The sequence below is a fragment of the Ochotona princeps genome, chromosome 5 (genome assembly GCF_030435755.1).
Source record: "Ochotona princeps isolate mOchPri1 chromosome 5, mOchPri1.hap1, whole genome shotgun sequence".
Lineage (NCBI taxonomy): Eukaryota > Metazoa > Chordata > Mammalia > Lagomorpha > Ochotonidae > Ochotona > Ochotona princeps.
The window spans coordinates 83,482,912-83,506,851 of record NC_080836.1 but is presented as its reverse complement, the minus strand read 5'-3'; the positions used below and the strand labels follow the sequence as shown (position 1 = coordinate 83,506,851).

General features: G+C 38.0%; 1 protein-coding gene across 7 annotated transcripts in view; it reads right to left on the bottom strand.

The window, feature by feature from the left end:
• Positions 1-23,940, bottom strand: part of MAP2 (microtubule associated protein 2) — a 210,951-nt gene that overhangs the window by 63,410 nt on the left and 123,601 nt on the right. The window lies entirely within an intron of this gene.

Sequence of the window (23,940 nt, the reverse complement as noted above, 5' to 3'; positions counted from 1 at the left end):
TGATGTCTTCTTGTACCTACAATTAGGATGACAGCATACACAATCCATGTCTCTCTTATAGAAACTCAGAACCTCTTCCTTTCTTCAATCAAGTCAACAAAGATTTTAAGCAAACAAAAGCATATGAAGACAAATCTACTTATTACTACTAAACCTCTATGTATTGAACCACAAAAAAATAATTTGTTAAAAAAATTAAGTGGTCTGGGGTGGGCATTTGGTACAGTGATTAAGATGTATACATTCAATTTCAGAGAAGCTGCCCCCACCATCAATGACAGCTTCCTGGTAACGTGTACCCCGGGAGACAGCAGAAGATTGTCAAGCACTCAGGTCCTGCCACCCACAGGGAAGACTTGGATTGAGCCCCATGACCCTGTGTCAGTCTGGCCACCCACAGCTTCTCTCTGTGTTTCAAAAGCAAGCTGTTATACTAAATTCCTAACAACCATCTGTCTACTTTTTATTGAATTTTGATGCTATAGTCAGCAGCCTCCATGTTTGACTCCTACCAGAAAGAGCTAGATGAACTAATTTATTTCAATTAATGGGGCAGTGACACCAACATCCTCCCAAATTGTTTTCAGAAAGAATTCTATCTCTTCTCCTGAAGAACATGTTGAAACACGTCCTAAGGAGGTTAGCTTCTAAACCACTGACAGAGGAACCTGTGACTGAACTAGGGAGCACCCCTATATCACCAACTAGGTACAAAGAATTGTATGAACAGAATTTTCTTCATTTGTAAAACCAGGGAAACAATGCCTGCTTTATTGGGCTTTTAGGCAGTTTACAGAAGCTTCTGATAAGCCACTGTACATCCTCTCAGGCAAAAGCAGTATGTGCAAGGCATCCCAAACCAGCTGGCCACAGGACACTTTTTCTAAGGCCAAACCTATTAACATCTCCAAGAAGATCTGGGAAGTATTTAGGTCTGTACTAAAACCCAAGCCATCATATAATCAAAATAAGTGAAAAAATATAAGTAGCGATAAACCCATGGATATTTCTGGAACAGATTTTTCAGTGACCAAAATTTTTCATCTTGAATTTAATAAATCAGTATCTGAATGGTAAGAGTGCTACTTGGTGATCATCCCCAGGCACTTAAAAAGTAAATCCCTTAGTATTTAATGCCTTAAAGAATTTTAGACTCTATTTTACAAAATCAGAAAACCCTGATTTTGGAAGAAAGGGATGACTAGATATGTTGATTTCACTGAAAACTTGAGACACAAATCAATAAAAGTTGCTGTCTAAAAGGCATCATTCAACTCTGTGATAAGAATATTCAGATGGGCCTGGTGCCATAGCCTAGTGGCTAAAGCCTTCACCTTGCACTAGCTGGGATCCATTTTGGGCTCTTGCTCTAATCTTGACAGCCCTGCTTCCTATCCAGCACCCTGATTGTGACCAGAAAAAGCAGTCGAGGATGGGCCAAAGCTTTGGGACCCTGCACCTGCATGGGAGATCAGGAAGTTTCCTGGCAGATGGCTTCAGATTGGTGCAGCTCTGGCCGTTGCAGTCACTTGGGGAGTGAATCAACAAATGGAAGATCTTCTTCTCTGCCTCTCCTCCTCTCTGTATATCTGATTTTCCAATAGGAAAAAAAAAAGACAATATGTCCCCAAATGTATACAGGATCTCCAATAGCATTTTTTCATTTTTTGGTCTTTTGAAACATGTATATTTGAACTAACTATTAAGTGGCAATAATTTTAGGAGATTTTAAACTGGAATTAGCGTAGCTCCATCAAGCTCCTCTGGCAAAAAATATGATTTAAAAAGACCGACGCTGCTGTACAGAAAAGCTTGAATCAAAGGAGACATTTATAATCGTAACATATAGTTATTACAGTATCGTCCATTGGATAGTACTAAGCCTTTTTATTTAAACATTAATCCAAGTTTTGACACCAAAGATTATCTCCACTGTTTAAAATTGTTTTTCCAATGCAGTTTAAAGTGATTACAGCTTCTTCTGATCTCTTCTTCCTGACAGATGTCTGAAAAGTATGTGAAATGTGGATAGGAAAGTAAACACAAAGGCAAACCCTCTCCAAGCCTCTGGAAGAAAACTTGAGAAGTACTAGGAACTGTCATATTCCTTCCTAGTGTGTAATGAGAAATACTCCTCTTTCCAGATTGCTGGATCACAGATTGTCACTGCCACGCGCTCAGGATCATTAAAGCAAACCGAGGAGCTGCCTGAAAACATAAAGCCTCGCTTGACAATGTGATACGGGGATGGTAAGTATACATGTCATGGTACAACAGTATTTCTGCCAGTTACAATGCACACAGATAGAAAAGAAGGATGGAAAAGGCCTTGTGCCTCCAGAAATACTAGTTACAGACTTGAATAGTGAGCTTTAATTTTTGCTACTTGTTATGTTAAATAAATTTTTTTCTTGAAATGTGAGAGTGCTATGAAAACAGATGTATACGTTTTTCTACAGAAGATAAACCATAACACTCTTAACACTCTAATTTTTACTCTCAGTAATTCTGAGCTAGTTCTTCATTTCCAGTATCAGTGGAAATAGTATGCATGCCTTAATCAAAACTTCTGATCTCTGCTAGACTCTGATTAATTTAAGTGAAGGAAGACTGTGACAGTCGTGTTTGTTGATGTGTCGTAAATCTTTGACTTCAATAACATTAGCCAAACTGTGAGGTGGTGCATTAAACTACTGGACATTATGTACATATCATTTTACATCACAGAATGCAGTGAAATTATAAGAAAAATCTTTCTACACATCAAATTCCACAATGAAATAGTGTATGAACTAATGCCTAGATTATTTGACATATGAAAAATCCTTCAATTTCATTTTTAGCTAAATTTAATGACTATCCATTTAATATTACAAAGTGAAGCTACTGTTTTATCCTGTATTGTTTAAAAGACTTGGACATCAGGAATTAGGAATTTTACAAATAGCCAAATATCTTAGTTAATGTTAGTTAAGAAACATCAACAGTTTGGCATTGTGGATAGCAGCCTTAAGCTGCTGGCATCTCCAATAAGTTTATGTCCTGGCTCCTCCACATCCAGTCTGAATTCTTGCTGATGGCCTGGGATAAACAATGAAAGATGGTCGAAGAGTTTGGGTGTCCGCACCCGTGTGAGAGGCCCGAGTGAAGCTCTTGGTTCCTCACTACAGGATACAGGATAGCCCTGCCCTAACCATTGCAGCCGCTCTCTTTCTCTGTAATTCTGACTTTTCAATAAACAAACAAGCAAATAAATAAATCAACATTCACAAAAAGAAATTTCAAGTATTAGACAAGAGAGACAAAGCAGGTAAAATTGAGGAAAGCAGCAAAAAGAAAAAAAAAAGAATGAAAGGAAACATTCAGCTCAAAATAAAACATGGGCACCATGATAAAGTGCAAGTTATGACTTAGTATGGTTTGTTCCAATTATCAGTGACTCACAAAATTATTATCTAATGTAATTATTGTAACCTCTGAGAGACCTACTATGGGTAGATTTGTCAGTCTACACAGACAGATTACATACTTAACAGATTTATATAATACTGGTTACAACAGCAATGAACACATCTCTAGATACATAACCAGATACATACACTATTTTGCATGTTACTACATCTGGTTTACAACTTTTCTAAACTATGAAAGTTGTGTACTTGTTGAAATACTTAAATGCATTAATGCTGCTTTGAGTGTGAGAAAAAAAGCTCCAAATCTGTAAAAACCAGTGGCTTCTGTGATCTGATTGCCTCTTCCACATTTCCCATTAATTTCTGGAAGCTTAAATTTTTAAATATAGCATTTATTTCATTCTAAGTTTTTCATGTCATGTTCTTTTCCTTATTTTATTGAAAATTAATACAAAACTTGTCTTTTCTTTAAAACAGGCAGGATACATGAGAGATCTTCATAAGATTCACATGAAATGAGTATTATAAAAATGCATAGATCTAAAATTTTTGGATCCACAATTAATTATATTTCCATGAAATTTTGAAGCACTCTCTTGCATCATAAATAAATAATAATGTTATGTATTTTTCATCTAAGGTTTTACTTTAGTATGTAGTTCTATAGAGAAAATCATAATAACATTTACAGTACAGTATCACTTTCATACTTTATAGAAAGGAAATAAAATGCAATATGATCTTTTTCATATACAACATTCCTAATTATTTTATTGTATTCATTTAAACAGAACATATTTTAAACAGAAAAATCTTTCTTCTTGGAATTGGCAACATTTCTAGGTTTTTTTTTTTAATTTCCCCTTTGTCCATCTTGTTTGGAATATTATTTTAATCATCATCCAAGTAAATGTTGCTAATAAGCAATTAATAACTTTAAAATGGTAAATGCCATATGATATTGGAGATGGTCGAATAACACTATTTCTGGTTGCTTCTGATGGGTCTATGACTGTGTGTGCACATTCAAGTTTAATTCACCTAATTGCTAGTTTAAGTAGAGAAGAATTTTCATCTAGAATTGTAACTATAGCTTGATTGCTTGAGTGGTTCATACGAATAAAACAGTCTAATATACTCTACTGTTTACCATATTTTTTCTATTTTAAGGCAGGTTATGTATAGATATATGTAAGTGTATCAAAAAATAGTTCCTGGAGCACATGTGCCCAGAAGGCTTGCAGACTCAAGAAAATAAAGTACAGTTGTCACATTCTATACACAATCTGAAGGGATGAAATAAGAAGTAAGCAAAAATATCTAGAAGATAATGTCACTGGCGGTACTTCGATTTTCTTGATTTTGAAATATTTTCTTTGGACAATTTTAGGATGAAGGATAGAAAATGGAGATAAATTTGGCTAATGATAAAACTGTTTTCTAATTTTCTACCTACATTCAAATTTGAAGCTTGTGATATTTTTTCCTAAAAAGACCGAAGAAGACAATAAAAAGAAAGATGCATACAACCAAACTATCACAATAATATAGAAGAGCCACACAGAACTCGCCAGTTATAAAATGGATTTCACATATTTGTTGAGTACAGAATAAATTGATCATCAATGCCTAACTTGATGTAAACACAGGAGAAACGGTTCTGAGAGCTGTGGATGTTTGGCCAATGATATATTCAATGGTTACCAGGTGATTAGTTTTGAAACTAATTTTTCAGGGTTACAAAACATGGTATGCCAACTGGAGATGAATGTCTAACTCCACTTCATGCCTATGAAAAATAACACAAAATGAAGCAATCTACCAGACTGGAACATGTCCTAGTAGAAGCAGTAGAAGCCAAGTGATCATAGGCTTAGAAACCTGAGTGGTTTCCAAGAAGTTTGTATAAAACACAAATTATGAAAAAAATTTCTCAGAGATTTCCATTTTCTGTATCAAAACAAAAAAATGGGGGTGGGGTGGTGCCAGGGGAGAAGAAGCAGAAGGCGAAATGAAAGGTCTTCCTTCCACTGGTTTACTCTTCAAACGACAATAACATCCAGGCACCCAGAATCCAATCCGGGTTTCCTGTGTGAGTATTAGGGGCCCATTTACTTGAGCCATAACTGGTGCCCTCCAGTATGGAAGCAGAGCCAAGGTGTAAACAAGCATTTTATTCTAGGATGGGGGGGGGTGTGGGATGTCTTATCCACTAAACACAAGACCTCCCCAACAAGCTGATTTTTCAATTACATTTTTTCCCATGAGCTTTCTGAAGTACTTCATATCTTTAAGATGAAATATTTCCACCAATCCCATTAAAAAATAACAAAAACAAAATACTCTTTGGTAATCACCCATTACAAAATGTACCTTAAACTGTTGCCAGTCAATTATGTCCAACATGGACTTAATTAGAATTTCCAGAGCTTACAAGTTGTATTTCCACAAACTGAACAAGCAACTCTGATACACTAAAGTATGAATGGTAGTGTTTTTATCTAAGCCTGCTGTGCAGGACTTCAGAAAAGAAATGCACAAAACATATGAAGCAATACTGTAGAGCAATGAAGTAAACATTTAAGGCAATTGTGTCGATGGGTCACATGACCATCCTCATTAGTGGAGTCTTGTGATTCCTTTTCCTAGGCACGTATCATAAATCCAATCATAAGACTGACTGCATTACTCTAGTTTATGAAGACCAAGGTAGTGCTGTGTTGTACCAATTCATGGAAAGAGGCAGAACTAACTTAGAAAATGTTTACAATTACCCATTATCTGTGGTGGGAGAACCTTTATGTGGTGAAAACAATGACTACTTCCTGGTTTGTCTATTAGCATCTTCAGCATGTCTTTATAATGCTTATTTTAGACATTACTAGGCTATTCAGTAATGGTTTATGACAGAAAGAAGCATCAGTTTATATTCTTTACCTATTATATTATTTCGGAGATGCATGTGGGATAATAGGAAACAAATGTGGAGTAAAAAATTGCAAACCAATAGTACTCTCAAAGTAAAATAGTGATTTAGAATCTACATAATTGAGATGTGTGTGCTGAACATGCTGCTGAGTAGGACTTTTTCTCCTGGGATTTTTAATTATCTACAAAGCTCATTTTGCATTGCTTTAAGACATTAAAAAATTATGACAAAACATAGAAAGTCACTGATTATCTAGGCAGTATTAAACACCATCAAAAATTTGCAATGGTAGAAACAAGGAAAGCTTGAAAATATGAAGGAAAAATATACTGAGTGCCTAATGAGCAGGTGTTCATTCTGTAATGTGCTTGGGATGCCCAACTCTAGAATATTTTCTAAGATGCTCTGTCCTATCACAAAAGGGGTCATTTCAATTTAAAACACCCCTGAATTTATTGTGTGCTACTACACTCCCAAATATAAGCCAAGAAATAAAATAATGTATAATATAAATAAACATGTGTTATTCTTGCTTGTCTTTTCCATATAGGCTCAATTATGTCTTCAGCATTGCTATTCATATCAGTACCACAGAACAAAATATTTTGTTATAGTCTTCAACAGCATTAGGTATTGATATAGAATCTTTATCTTTGCTTATAAATGGGAATCTTAAGCTTAAATATTCATTGATAAATGGCCTATAGCCATACATTCTTCCTTTTTGTCTTCCAAACAAGGTGGAGGAATCCACCATGGTGGGAGGGTTAGGGGAGGGGTGGGGAGAACCCAAGTATCTATGTAACTGTGTCACATAATACAATGTGATTACTGAAGTTAAATAATAAATAATTAAAAAAAAATAAAGGGTTTATAATGAAGTGAAAAAGTTGAAAATTTAGGTATTTGTTTCATTTTTCTTCGCTGATTCAAAAATATTTATTTGGATAACACATTCTTTATAACACATTGTGGCAAATAATAAGAATGAAGAAACCAGTGGGTGCATAAAAAGTCATTTGTGATGACAATGGCCACTGCGTACAAAACAACCTAGTGTTAGGTTATTGTTAGAACTAGATATGATACTGCAAGTGAAGTATATAATTCCAGTGCAGTCAGAAGTACATGATCAATGCTACCCATTAATCATCACTCATTGCTTTTGCTTGAATGTTTCAGCGGTAGGATACAGTATTTGGTTTACCTCATATTGGAAAACTAAGATCAAACACAGACATGGTACAACATGTAAGAGACTTCCAACCACAGAATTTAGGCTGCACCCTAGTTCTACGACTCGCTAGATAACTTGAATTTAAACACAGTGCTAAACTTAAGTATTAGTTTGATATTCATGTAACCATTGACCTATGGAATAAATTTTTACCCTTACAATAGTATTTTTCTTCAAATATATAAATTCTATGATAATACATTTTATTTGGTTTGAAATGTAATTCAAGCCCTTTTACACTTTGTCCAATGTCACATAAAAATGTTGAATACAGAAGTCTCATCTAGATATAAATCTGAGGAATGTTCTATAAAATTACAGGAATTTCAAAGAAAATATTAGGCCATACCCATTTACTTCCCTCACTGCAGAGTGAAGGTCCTTTTATTCTAGTCACCCAAGATCAATATTATTGGAAGGCCTAGGCTGGATTTCTATTGTTGCTGCAACTAAATAGTGTAACCAGAGCGGAAGGGCATGATGCTTCGGATTTCATTATTAGAGTTTGTCACAGTGTCACAACTGAGGCAAACTCAGAGGCTGGCTATATATAAAACAAAACAGCACACTAGAATTAAAAGCAAGAAACTAACAAAACTAAAACTTGGAGAACAAACTGGCAGCCATGAAAAGAAAAAGGATTAAAACTCAAGAGTGAAGAATGAATAGGAAGATAAATTTAAAGACTAAATTCTTTATGAGTTTCCATGTAAGGGATCTGTGTTTTGACTATTCAAGGCAAAAAAAGAATATAGTATGAGGAATTGTAGTCATGATACCTTTAAATTCTGTTTCGTGTTCTTTACTGGACTTGCTCGGTTCCTTTACTTTTTATGAACAACTTTACTTTTTATGAACAAGCCATATGACTGAAACCTTGCCTCTATCATGTTCAGATTAAAATATTATTCCTAATGCAAGAAGTGTACATGAATGTACAGCGTAATCAGTCATAGCATTTACATTTTTTTGCTTTTCTATGAAATTTAGGTACTCCTTATAAGTAGATATGGTCAAGCAAATGATGAACGACTATTCTGTCATGATATTATAGAAAAATTTTGGTTCTGGCTGATGAAAGGTTGGTGTTAATAACTGCTACAATTCCTACACCTTTAAGAACGCAAATCCTAATTCATTAAACGAACATTTAAAAACATCTCTCAAAATCTTACATAGGCTTCTAAATATTAGACAATAGAAAATGCATTGGGGAGAGACTCGCAAGATGGCCGACATAGGAGGAAGACTGTGAGAGAGCTCACAGACAGAGAGGGCTAGAACTCGACAAAAGCGTAAGTGGAGCAGCATAGAACTACAGGGAGAAGAACGTGAAGTTCCCTGGACAGTGTGGAACCAAAAAAATCCACACAACTCGGAAGAGCAACCAGGGAAAAAACAAAAGAAAGAGCAGGGGAGACGACTTTCCGCTCCTGACCTGCTGAGTCACCTCTGAGTGCAGACACTGAAAGCCACCGACCGATCCGGAGACCAACCCGCAGACGCAGTGGCCGTGAGGACCAGCGGTGATTGGGACCCGCTGGCATCTGCTCACCCTGGTCACCAGGACCCTGAATCACCGGGACCCGCTGGCATCCGCCCACCCTGGTCGCCAAGCCCCGCCGGGACCTGCCCCAGCCTCAGCCTCCAGGTTCCAGCCACCTGCACCCGCCGAGACCAGCAACGGACACAGCAGTCGCTGGGAGACACACCTGCGGCGAGAATTCCGACCAGAGGAAGAGGCAGACTGCAAGAACCTGAGGTTTGAGAGAGTTGGGTGGGGACAGTGGTGGGTTGGAGGCTTCAGGAGTTGGCCCCCCAGGGGCATGCACAAAGCCTGAACACAATTGGTGCTCCTCTCCCCACCCCTCCCCCACCCCCAGACTCCTGCGTCTAGAGACACAGGGCGAGTGCCTTGAAATTGCCAAAACTGTGTCTGGGAGAAAGGCAAAAGGCACATTGGATATTCCCCCGTGCCTTTGCGGTCTGGCACTCAGCTGGGCGGTGCTATACCGCAGGAACCCAAGCACGCCATCTGGGCTGGGCAGTCCCGTGCTAGCGCTGGGGCGGTCGGTCCCCTGCAAGCGCTGGGGCGGGCGGGCCTGCACAGGAGGCGCTTCCAGAGAACACCTGGAACACCCCACGCCCTATAGTCCAGTGCTCCGAGCCCTGTGATCCCGCGCACAGGGGTGCGCACAGAGAGTGCCTTCACTCCCCCACGCCCTGTGGTAGCATACCTGTAGGGGACGAGCTGAGAGTGCGCTTTGAATCCACTGGGCCCTGGAAGTGGCGCCCTGAGGTCCAGTGTTCTGGAGACGCACCAAAAGTGCCTTGAAAATTCCCACACCCTGCTACTCCACGCCTGCAGACTCCGATCTCTACAGGATAGTGCTTGGAGACCCCTCAGCACACTGGTGCCTAGGTCTCTCAAAAAAGAAACACTAACACAATGGGAAGAAATACCAGAAAAGGTAATGATCCAGATGAGAGTGCCAACACCCTACCAATACAGGATCGAAAGCCAATGTCTATTTCGGAGATGCGAGATGAAGACATAGAAGATCTACCAGACAAGGAATTCAAAAAAATAATGTTAAAATATGTCAGAGACAATGAGAAGAATTGGGAGGACTTCAAGGAATTCAAGAACCACATAGCCTCAGAAATACAACAAATGAAAAGTAAAATCCTTGACTTAGAGCACAAAATTGAGAGCCTAACCAACAGAACAAATACAGCAGAAGAGAGGATCTCTGAAACAGAAGACACACAAAACGAACATACCCAGTTCATGAAACAGCTGGATACAAGTCTGAACAAAGCCAATAAGACCATACAAGAAATGAAAGACAACCTCAGAAAATCAAATATTAGGATTATTGGCCTTCCTGAAGGAGCGGAAAAAGAGTCAGGAATGCAAATGGTGCTCGACGAAATTATACAGGAAAACTTTCAAAACACTTGGAACATGAACCCAGCCCAAATCCAGGACGGTCATAGGACTCCCAGCAGATATGACCCAAAGCGATCTTCACCCAGACATATGGTGCTCAAGTTCCACTCCAACGAAGACAAAGAAAGAATCCTAAGACAAGTACAAAGCAGAGAAAAGATCACATACCGGGGAAAACCAATCAGGATCACTGCTGACTTCTCTGAAGAGACTTTACAAGCAAGAGGAGAATGGACAAAGATCTTCCAAATCCTGAATCAGAACAACTGTCAACCAAGAATATTGTACCCAGCAAAGATCTCATTCGTATTTGAGAACGAAATCAAATACTTCCACAGCAAAGAGAAATTAGAAGAATATGCCAGCACAAAACCAGCTCTACAAAATCTCCTTAGAAATGCACTAAATCCAGAAAAAAAGGAGGTGAATCATAAGCAAAGATGGCAAACAGGAAGATCTTCCCACTAAAGTCCACACAAGGAAGGGCAATTACACAGATATCAACACCCACAAAAACAAGTATGGCAGGGCAAAATCACAACCTCTCAATTTTAACTCTTAACACAAATGGCCTGAACTCACCAATCAAAAGGCATAGATTAACAGAATGGATTATCAAACAGCACCCAACTATCTGTTGCCTACAAGAGACACATCTAACCAGAAGAGATTCGAAGAAGCTGAAAGTGAAAGGTTGGAAACAAATATTTCATGCCAATGGACGAGAAAAAAAGGCTGGGGTAGCTGTCTTAATTTCAGATGATGTGGACTTCAATCTGACACACATCAAAAAGGACAGGGAAGGACATTATATATTGGTGAAGGGACTGATCCATCAGGAAGTAATTACCATTGTGAACATATATGCACCAAATTCAAACGCACCTAGCTACGTGAAGCAATTACTCACGGACTTAAGGGGAGACATAGATATGCACACAATAATAGTGGGTGATCTTAACACCCCACTAACAACTATAGACAGATCAACAAAACAAAAACTCAACAAAGAAACAACAGAGCTCATACAAACAATAGAACAACTGGACTTGGTTGACATCTATAGAATTTTTTACCCTAAGGCCACAGATTATACATTTTTTTCAGCAGTGCATGGCACCTTCTCCAGGATCGACCACATGATAGGACACAAAGCAAACCTAAATAACTTCAAAAAGATAGGAATCATACCATGTACCCTCTCAGACCACCACGGAATGAAGCTGGAAATCAGCAATTCAAAATGTCCCAGGAAATACAGAAACTCTTTGAAGGCTGAACAATATGCTATTAAACGAACAATGGATCAGAGAAGAAATTAAAGATGAGATCAAAAAATTTATGGAAACCAATGAAAACTCTGACACAACATTCCAAAATTTGTGGGACACTGCCAAAGCAGTGCTACGGGGTAAACTCATCGCAATTGGAGCTCATGTCAAGGCCCAAGAGAGGCGCCAAATACAGGAACTAAACACACACCTCCAGGAATTGGAAAAACAACAGCAGAAGAGCCCCACACACAATAGGAAACAAGAAATCATCAAAACAAGGGAGGAAATCAACCAGATAGAAATAAAAAAAACCATACACAAAATCAATGAATCAAAAAGCTGGTTTTTTGAGAAGATAAACAAGATAGACACCCCACTGGCCCGACTGACAAGGAAAAAACAAGAGAAGGCAAGAATTACCAGCATCAAAGATGAAAAAGGCAACATAACAACAGACACCGCATCCATTAAGGCCATAATTAGAAATTACTACAAAGCACTGTACTCCAACAAATCAGAAGATCACCAAGAAATGGAAAAGTTCTTAGACTTCTACCACCTGCCAAAACTTAGCCCAGAGGCAACAAACGACCTGAACAAACCCATAACTGAAGTAGAGATTGAATCAGTGATTAAAGACCTCCCAACAAAGAAAAGCCCAGGCCCAGACGGCTTCACTCCAGAATTCTACAAAACATTCCGAACAGAACTGACCCCAATCCTCTAAAAACTCTTCAAAACAATAGAAGAAGAGGCAACCCTTCCAAACTCATTCTATGAAGCCAACATTACCTTAATCCCAAAACCAGACAGAGAACTAACAGAGAAGGAAAACTACAGACCTATCTCTTTGATGAACATTGATGCTAAGATTCTCAACAAAATCCTAGCCAACAGAATTCAAAAACACATCAGACAGATCATTCATCCAGATCAAGTAGGATTCATCCCTGGAATGCAGGGATGGTTCAACATTCGCAAATCCATAAATGTGATACACCACATCCAAAAACTGAAAAACAAGAATCACATGATAGTATCAATAGATGCAGAAAAAGCTTTCGACAAAATCCAACACCACTTCCTACTAAAAACTCTAACCAAGGTAGGCATAGATGGAAAAATCCACAACATAATTAAAGCCATATATGAAAAACCCAACGCCAGCATCATACTGAATGGAGAAAAACTGGAACCCTTCCCACTGAGATCTGGAACAAGACAGGGATATCCTCTTTCTCCACTACTATTCAACATAGTCCTAGAGGTACTCGTTGAGGCCATAAGACAAGAAAAAGAAATCAGAGGAATCCAAATGGGAAACGAAGAAGTCAAACTCTCACTATACGCAGATGATATGATTCTTTATGTAGAAGAGCCAAGAGACTCAATACAGAGACTGCTAGAACTTGTACGAGAGTTTGGTAGAGTGGCAGGGTACAAAATTAATGAACAAAAATCAACAGCCATAGTGTATGCGAACAGCCCCAAGATGGAAAAAGACTTAACCAGCAAGATACCATTCAAAATAACAGAGAAAAGTATGAAATATCTGGGAATAAATCTAACCAAAAATGTAGGAGACTTATTTGAAGAAAACTACAAACTACTTAAAAAAGAAATTGAACAAGACCTCAAAAGATGGAGTAACATCCCATGCTCCTGGATAGGTAAAATCAATATCATTAAAATGTCTATACTGCCAAAAGCAATATATACATTCAACGCAATCCCAATCAAATTGCCCAAAACATTCTTCATGGAACTGGAAACAATGATCCAAAGGTTCATCTGGAAGCACAAAAAACCACGGATAGCTAGAACCATCCTGAAGAACAGAAAGTTAGCAGGGGGAATCACAGTTCCGGACCTCTGGACATACTATAGGGCAGTGGTTATCAAAACAGCGTGGTACTGGCACAAAGATAGAGAGGAAGATCAATGGAGCAGAATAGAAACACCAGAAGGAAACCCACACAGATACAGCCAAATAATCTTTGACAAAAAGACAAACAACAATCCAGGCAAATGGGAAGGTCTGTTCAATAAATGCTGTTGGGACAACTGGTTGATAGCCTGCAGAAACAAAAAAATAGATCCACATCTCTCACCATACACTAAGATCAGATCTAAATGGATAACAGATCTAAACCTACATCCAGAAACCTTCAAACTTTTGGAAGAAAATGTTGGAAACACACTGGAACACTTAGGGGTAGGCCCTCACTTCCTAAAAAAGACTCCAAATGCAGTAGAAATCGAGACCAAAATAAACAATTGGGACCTCATCAAACTAAGAAGCTTCTGTACAGCTAGAGAAACAATCAACAAAGTAAAAAGGCAACCCACAGAATGGGAGAAGATCTTCGCACACGACATAGGTGATAGAGGGCTGATCTCCAGAATATACAAAGAGCTACAAAACAACCAAAATGTCCAAACAAACAAGCCATTCAAGAAATGGGCACGGGAAATGGGCAAACACTTCACAAAGGAACAAACCCAAATGGCAAATAAACATATGAAAAAATGCTCAAGTTCCCTGGCAATAAGGGAAATCCAAATTAAAACATCAATGAGGTACCACCTAACACCAGTAAGACTGGCCCACATGAATAAAAGCATCAACAACACTTGTTGGCGAGGTTGCGGGGAAAAGGGAACCCTACTCCACTGCTGGTGGGGCTGCAGGCTGGTACAGCCTCTATGGAAATCAGTATGGAGAATATTCAAACAACTCAAATTCAACATACCGTATGATCCAGCAATAGCACTCCTAGGAATATATCCAGAACACTTGTTTTATGAGAAACCAACATGCACTCCTATGCTCATAGCAGCACAATCAGTAATTGCAAAAACATGGAAGCAACCAAAATGCCCATCAACAGAGGATTGGATAAGAAAGCTATGGTTCATCTACTCCATGGAATACTACTCAGCTATTAAAAAAAACAAAATGCAGTTCTTTGTGGCCAAATGGGCCAAACTGGAAACCATAATGCTAAGGGAAATGAGCCAATCCCAAAAGGTTAAATACCACATGTTTGCCTTAATTTAAGATGATATGATGTTATGTATAACATGTTATGTTTTGAATGTTATATGTTGTGTATAAACTAAGATTGAAGTATAGGTGAGGTGGTCACAGAAGGTGACTGGGAACTCGCATTTACTTTTAACATGTTGGTTACTCATTACTATGTCAATTAATTCCATAATGATGTAAATTTTTGCTGATGGTATGTTGGAGCTTTCAATTGACTGGGATGATGCTCTGCTGGCTCTGTCTTCAGACCAGAGAGGGTATACCTAAGAAGCCGTTGGACTTGACTGGACAATAAGATGCTGGACTCTATGTTTGGTATACGCTTGCAATGGGGAAATCTCAACTGAACTTGAGCTGTGGTTATGCAACAAGGTGGAGGAATCCACCATGGTGGGAGGGTTTGGGGAATGGTGGGGAGAACCCAAGTATCTATGTAATTGTGTCACATAATACAATGTAATTACTGAAGTTAAATAATAAATATATATAAAAAAAAAAAAAGAAAATGCATTGGGAACCTAAGAAAAATACCCCCACAAAATCCTTATGTTGACGGAGGTCACAGACAGGCTAACACTAACTACAGTGCAGTAATAATGTGATGGAGATAATGGATGTTGTGGTGGTGCACAGACAGTTCCAACCACACTCAGAAATGATCCAAGACTTCCTGGAGAAGACAACATCTGGGTTGAGTTTAAAGAAGAACTAGGCATTAGTTCAAGAAAGTGCAATATGTTTTCTGGGAAGAAAGTGCTTTTATGACCAAAATCTATATTTTGATTGTATTTAACATTGGAGTAGGCAATATTCTGAAAGAATACCATAAAATGCATTCTTGCAGCATTCCAGTAACTCCAGCTTTCATCCTATTTTCGGTCTGTGTCTCCCAAGAGGCTGTGAACTACTGGGGCTTGGTTTAATTCACCTTTGCACCTCCAGGATCTACTACAGTGTGTGGCACACAGTAGGCTCTATAATAAACACTTAGTGAGTGAAATAAATGCATAAGGCAGAGTGCTCACGAGAGTCCCTCAATAAAGTGGGATATGAGGAAATGAAGCCGAACATCAGGCAACAGCAGAATTGTAAAGGGGTGTAGGAAGCCATATCTAGACCCCACCGAAACAACCTTGAGTGATGAAAGAGTAGCAAGTGAAATATGCAAAAAAATTTTTGGAATGGTTGATCCAGTGACGACACAAGAAATAAACTGGAAGAAGACATGAATAAAGACAAACATCTCTTGGGGAGTATTGCTTTAGAAAAGCTTGTTGACCTGATTTATGGTCAGATGTCCGGGATCAAAATGAGATGCTAGATTCTGTGTTCAAAAACTAATTAGTCAAAACAAAACAGAACCTGACCATCAAAATAATATTGAATATTTAATGAGCTAATTAACATACTGCCTTATAATCAAAGTTTCCATATTTTACTTACCTATTTGCCATTTGTCACTTATCTACCTTTATGACATCTGCTTTTTGCAAGAAGAGGAATAATGAATAATACATCATGTTTTGTACTCTTTTGGCAAACATTTACCTTATTATTGTTTTGAGTTCAGTTTTTAGTTCAGTCATATACCATGTGTTCATAAACTCTTTTTCCATTAATGCTTATTAGGTTAGAGAACATTTTGCTAGGATTTTGATGAGCAATTTAAGAGAATCATTCTTTTTGGTCACTGATTGGTAGAAGCTCCAGAAGGTTCTCAGAGATGCCATGCTTGGTTAGATGTGGTGGTGGTTTACAGAAATGCGTGGCTTGGTCAGGAATACGTCCTACAATGAGACACTGAAGTGAGGACAGAGAAAATGTGGAGGAAAAAATGCAGATGGCCTGTGGGACCAACAGAACTGTGCCTTTCCATGGGAGGCATTGGCTTACAAACCGCTTTAATGAACAGGTCATGGGTTCTACTTAATTTCTAAGATGCAATTCACTTATTCTACCTCTTTATTTAATAAATCCTGACTGAATGTTAGCTTTATCCCAGGGATTTTGTTAGGCAGTAACAATAACTCTCAGTTGGTTCATGTGTCTGAAAAATGTAACCTACAAGATAACTCAGTAAATGCAAAAACAGGATGAAACAGGTGTTTTATGAATATAAACCTGCATTGAGGTTTATATTGGTGCAAAATATTTGCATTTCATTCATTTTTAAAATATACTAAACTACCGTATCTATTGGGAGTCAAAATCACTTAACCATGTTAACTACAGTTTTTTTAGAGGAAAGAAAACTGTTAGTCATAAAACAGTGAAAAGTGAATCAAAAACCAGCAAACTCTCCTTTATTTCTTTTTACTTTCTGAATGTAGGAGAGGTGGTGTTCTATGCAGTGCTGTTCTCAGTGCGGCTGTAATTGCGACTCAGAGGAAGTCTGAGTCAACTTGGAAGTAGCCTTGTTACCTGGATCAGTAGAACTGAGCCAAAAAAGGAAAAAAAACAAATCCTTATCATTTGGAATTCCCTCACAACTAAGATCTGATCCAATTGGGTCAGGCTTCAGATACAGTCTGACTTTTCTCTTAGAACAGACAGACCTTTGTGTAGCCTAGAGTGAATTCTAGAAATCAGGTCAGTTTTTACAGCTTGTGACTTTTATTCTGTTCAACTTCTGGAAGGATATGATATGACATAAATTCACTAAATCCTCTTGGCCTGAAATGTATATAATGAGTCTAAGTTAATGAGCTGATTAGAATTTGGAAAGAACTAAAGAAAAATTCACAATAAATAATTTTTCCACAAATAAATATTTCACTTTTAAATATAATAGATTAGGTAAGTAAAGGCACAAATATGGCAATATTACATGGTAAGTCTGCAGGAAAGAAAAAGTTTCATATAAAACTCAATGGATCATATAATGTCAGATAATTTGGGCCTGACCAAGAGCAAATAAAAATGATGTGTAACTCAAAAAGTAAAATAAGTTTATCTATTTTTATTTATTTAGTTTTTATTGTTATTGTCATTTTCATTTTCCATGATGCTGCTTTTGTAGGAATAGGGATTCCCTCCTTCACCTCATCTTCCTCCATTCCTATTCTCTGTGCCATCTACCAGTTCCCCCCATATTATTACAATAGTTTAGTCTTTCAGCAACAGTCACAAGTCTAACATTCTGCTATTTAAGTGAATAACGGTATTACAGGTATAGACAATGGTAGAGAGTCTAATAACCTATTGTCAAGGTATATTTAACAGTTTCTTTGGAAGTCCTCCCTTTATTCAGGATTAGGGATGCGTACTACAACATATCTTCACTTCTCGGTATGCTAGTCTCCATTATACAGTTCATCTTTTTGTAGGAAACTCTCTTAAAGTAATTTCACAAAAACCTTAAGGAGCCATATTATTTTTATACACTCATTATGTGGAATTTACTTTTTATTAAATGCAACAAATGCATTTTTAACATTCCACCGTAATTATCATAAAGCCAAAGAATGAGAGTTTCATATATTTTTAATGGCAATGGAAAGTAGGGAGAGATGACAGATGAGACTGATGAGAAATCTTTGGCGTGTGAAAGGTGCTACTGGCAGTAACACCCACAGACAGGAGACAAAGGGAGGTGGATCGACTACTCTGTCTCATCCCAAGATAACAGGCTGGCTGAAGAAAGCAGAAAACAGTCCACTGGATCTTCTCCACTACCACCACAGGAGATTTATTTAGGTCATTCCTACCTGTTTTTTAGATTTGTAATGTATAAATCTATGAATTCACCTTAAGGGCTTCACAGAGACAAACATCTGGAATATCCGGGGGATCTTGGTGTCTCTGCCAGTGTTACTGTCTAAAATAGTCTCTGAAACGCTTCTCAATCCCAGGTTGAAGTAAAAAGGTCTCAAAAGCAAACCTACCAAACAAAACTGCTCCTCAACAACATGATGCAGATTAATTAATTCCAAAAGTTCTTCTCTTTTAAGATTGCATCTAAGTTTACATTGAAACTCAGCATGTCACTATAGGGTTAGTTATAATACAGTAAGATAACCAAATCAACTTAGGAAAATATTAAGAAGTTCAGATATTGATAATTATACTTAGAAATATTATTTTTAAAAGTTTATGAAGAAAGTGATGCAGTATTCTAAAGAAGAAATGTCATAAACACACGGAGCAATTGGTATCTTCACCAAAAGAAGTATGGGGACAAAATAATTTGCTTCCTTCTTTTATTCAGAATCTTCTGTTTGCTAAATTATACATTGGAACAAGGAAAGGGAAATATCTAAACTTAGGTTAATGAGTTAAGAGAACATGAAACATGACAGAAAAAATATAATGGATGAAATAAGAGAACTCTAGGTACCTGCTTTTTTTCCAAGAAGATAGTCACAAACAACTGTCCTTTGCATTCACATAGGATCCCAACCTCAAGGTTTCCTTAAAGGCAAGATGTACACCACTTCCTCCCCTTGATTTATCTTTCTTTCTTAAGAAATAAATCAAACGACAGCAAACTTCTACTTCATGTCTAGCATTTCAACCACAGAGGCAAGGGGAATCTGACATTTCAGCTAAATACATTTTCTTCCTAAAACCAAATTATGACGTGTAGATACATCACTTTTGAGAGGTTGAAAACCTTAAGTGTGAAGTAGTTCCAAATGCTTTAGAAAGGAATAAAAGTGCTTTAAGGATTGACTTATTTGTAAGACATTAGATTATCTAATTCACCTTTAAAAAAGAATAGAAAGGGAGCCAAATGTATGTTACAAAACAGAAGAGGAATAGGAGATTCTAAAACTTTCTCCTCTGGTGGTGGCATCTGATAGCACTTGTGCCACAGACAAGAAAGGGTGGACAAAGTTCAAGAGATTGGGGATATACAAACGCTAGCAATATGCTTAAGGTGACATTAAGTAAAAGTGACTTGTCAAGCTGCAGTCAGGTGACAATACCATAAATCCTGACATAAAACATAAGAGACAGAGAGGAACTCTCCACAAGTTCTGTGGAAATTGGAATAATCAATTTGCTTTTAATCAGGAAGGACACTGATGGCTGAAAGGGAATACTTTGACACATACAGGACTGCAGCACAAATGTGGAGGTAGGTGAAACCATACAGGAGCTGAACGAGAAGAAAGATACTACTTCACTAAACCAGAAACAGCACAGCCAACGCTACAAGAGGAAAGTTTCCACACAATGAGACACCCTTTTTATCAAACAGCATGGTATACCCTTCATCAGAACACATTTCATAACACTGAAAACTTTAAGGAAACATGAGACAGAGCAGGGACTTTTGTAAGTTATGATGAGACGTAAGAAGAGTAGAGCTAGGCATCAACCAGTACAGTGCATTAAACTTCCACCTCAGACACTTTCCACATGACAGTGTCAGTTGAAGTACTGGCTCCTAGGTTTCCAACTCAGCTTCTTGGGAAGGCAGCAGATAATGGACCAAGTGCACCTGTGCCTGCTACTCAGATAGGAGATGCTAACGAGGCTCCTTAATCCTGGTTTCAATATTGCCCAGCCCTGGCTAATGCTGTATTTTATAAGAGCATCAGTGGATGAACTATTCTCTCTCTCTGCTTTTCTCTCACTCTTACTTCCTCCTTTTCCTTTTCAAATCAGTAAGTTAGTCATAAAATTATAAATAGAAAAATTATATTGGTGTGCATGTGGTATGCATAATGTAAAAGTCAGTGAAAGTGCACCCAAGTGTTTAGGCTAATATAGTAGCAATGAAACTGAAGAAGGTCCTTTTATAAACCTTAGAGCATGTAACACTTCTGTGCTCATAAAGCTTACATTTTAAAGATTTATTTCATTTTTTTTATTGGAAAGTCAGATATACAGAGAGGAAGATCTTCCTTCTATTGATTCATTTCCCAAGTAGCCACAAGAGCCAGAGCTGAGCCAATCTGAAGCCAGGAGCCTGGAGTCTCCTTTGGGTCTCCCATGCAGGGGCAGGGTCCCAAAGCTTGGGGCCACCCTCGACTGTTTTCTCAAGCCACCAGCAGGGAGCTGAATGGGAAGTGGAGCTGCCAGGATTAGAACCAGCACCCATGTGAGATTGTGGCATGTGCAAGGCGAGGACTTTAGCCACTAGGCTACCGTAACGGGCCCCAAACTTACATTTTAATGGAGGTAATCATATCAAACACCTATCAATTGTTGACATTTAATGTTAAGTGTGCACTTATTAGAAGCTATTGTATTACATTTTTAATAAAAAGCTTAAAATGAGAAAAAGATAGCAAAGCAAGAGGCAGGAGCCACTATCTTCAACAGGGTGGTACATGAAGTGTCACCGAGCAGGTGACTTCAGGGGAGAGACTGAAATGATATTAAATGAATGCGGAGAACTAGGGAAAGCATTTCCCAGTAAAGTGGTGTGGAAAGAAGAGAGGCCTAACATGGGGATGAGCTTGGTGCTTTTGGGGTCGCTCTGGGGTGATGAATAGTACTTTGAGGATCAGGTGGCACAGGATTCTGTAGGATGAGTTTATTTCAGTGCAGGATGACAAGGGTGGAAAGTGGAGTCGAGGCAGAAGGCCACTGCGCCTGCAAGTGGAGGGTATGATGGCAGTGCTGATCACAGGATGCTAAGACAGAGGACTCAGAAGGTCAGAAGCAGCAGCTGCACAACAGACTTGTCATGACAGAAACTACACTGGAAAGAAAAGAATTTCTATGAATTTGTAAATATTTACACTACATAATGCAATTCCTCCTCTTGGTCATGAGAAAATAATATTAAATAATACTGCCATAGCACACATCCTTATGCTACTCTAGAGTTTCACTGATGAATTCCCGTATTCTTCTTTTTCTTTCAAATAACACTTTTCTAGTCAGTGTTTAAATGACCCATAAATGTATATGTGTTTCAGTATGTTGTACAGAATTGTGTCTTTGTTATATTACTCTGTTTTTCCAATGCCTTTTCTTTTTAAAACGAAATTCCCTTTAGAATTCTCTAGTTCCTAAAACAAAACTCTCCCAAATTTTAAGCATATGCCAAAAAAGAACACATGAGCCCAAAGTACATAGCCATTGCTTCTCAGGAGCCAGAACTTTCTTGGGTCACAACAGTCTGTTTTAGGAAAAGGCCTTGTTGAGTGTTCTGGCTCTTTGCTTTTTATTCAGGATTGATTACTACTGGGTCTTCCCCTGAGTTCTGTTCACAATGGTTTTAAATGACTCAGGCCTTGGCACACCCTCACTGAAATATTTGCCTTCCTGAAGTCTCAGGTTCTTCCCGAGGCTACAACTATCCCCAAGTGAAACTGCAGGATTGGATCCTTGCCAATCATCTAAAAATGGTGCAGGTGGATGAACACAGAAAAATTTAAAAAAAAATGCAAGTCAGCTGGCTTTATGTAAATCATTACACGTCTTGGGAAGAAAAAATTGACAAAGACATGCAGGAGGAATCAGCTTCTATGTCCAGGCAAACAGTGTCTTTCTGATAACTTCCCTTTTTCACACATAGTGAAGCATCAAACTGTCTTCCTTTATAAGCAAGCGAGCAATTTTCTCATTTTAAAATGTTATTGATGCCTGAAGAAGAAAAGAAGCCTTCAAGGAAAAAGCAGTGGTCACACACTTAACAGCAATTATTTTCACAAAAATTTAAGAGTTCTCTGCTCACAGGAAGCCAAAACTCATGTCAGAACCATTTAAAGAAAAAATTGGTTTCAGTAGATTATTTAATGTATAGAACAACTCCTGTAATCCTGAGATACAATACTCCATTCATACAAAATAATCAAATACATTGCTAACCTTCATGTCAACAGCAGTGTTTGCTACCATCCAACATGGCACTAGTTGGACAAACACAGAATACAAGGCATGGACTATATGTATGATTACTTATGAAGTCATCAAAGCACCACATTTTAAAAACAGTTTTGCAAAAGTATCATCTGCATGATATTTATTTTTGCTTTTGTAAAATGTAGCTATATCTTTAATCTTCTCTCTCTCTCTCTTTTTAAAAAGGATACCTCTGTTGAATTCAAAATATTTTGACTAGGCCAATATCTTTATTATATCAATTTTTAAATTTACCAAAGTACAAATAGTTGTTTTATTTCACAATGGAATCTTCTGAATCTCTTAGCCTTCAACAGGAAACTGTTGAAGGAAACCAACAGCTGTAGTAGGATTAATCCTTTAAACCATTATTGGATTGGGAACTTTTCTATAGGAAAGGATTAAATTTTTTTCTTATTTCATAATACCATAAACTGATGATTTTATGCCATAAACTGATAATTATTCCATAATACTATAAACTGGTAAACTGATGTATTTATCACATTTTAAATTTTAAGATAATATTAAAATTATGGTTCACATTTTTCTTGATGGCGGGATTAGCATGTAGCTTTTAAAAATATTTATTTCAAAGGCAGTGACACAGAGTACCCCTCCAATAGCTGGATGCAGACAAGGAGCACGGAGGAAAAGCGTCCAATGGAAGATGTTGTACTCCCCAAATGACTTTGTGGGAGGCAACATCCTCCCAGCCTGCACACCCAATCAGGATTACTGAGTAAGCAGGAACCAAAGTTGTGACCCATTTCTGGATCTATTTCTTATAGCAATTAACTAATTCCAACACATTGAATGAAAAGAATCATGAGACCTCTTTTTAATGATGATACTAATAGAAGTTGGAGGATTAAATGAAACACATTAAAGTAACTCTCCCTATTTTTATTCAGTGGGGGTTGGAACTGGAGAAATAAGAGAACAAACTTAAAGTTGGCTTTTCCTAAGGCCTTTCCTGAGTTACCCTCTTCGGGCCCTTCAGTTGTTCTGGTGTGGATGCAGCAAAGCTGACTCAGCCTCAAGCTGGTCCTTTTGTGCTGTCTTGTGGTGAAAGTGGAGGAAGTACTGCCATCACTTTCAGGGAACCTTAGCACAGAAGTTTGTCAAGGATCAAGTGGAAGGTGTCCCTTTCCCGGGTGCTGGAAGGAAGGGCCTTTCCACAGGAAGCGCTTTACTCTCCTCCCCCTTGCTCTCAGAGGGTCACCTTCCTTGGAGGAATCAGACGCTCTCATTTTTGTTAACATTGTTCTGTCTGTTCTTT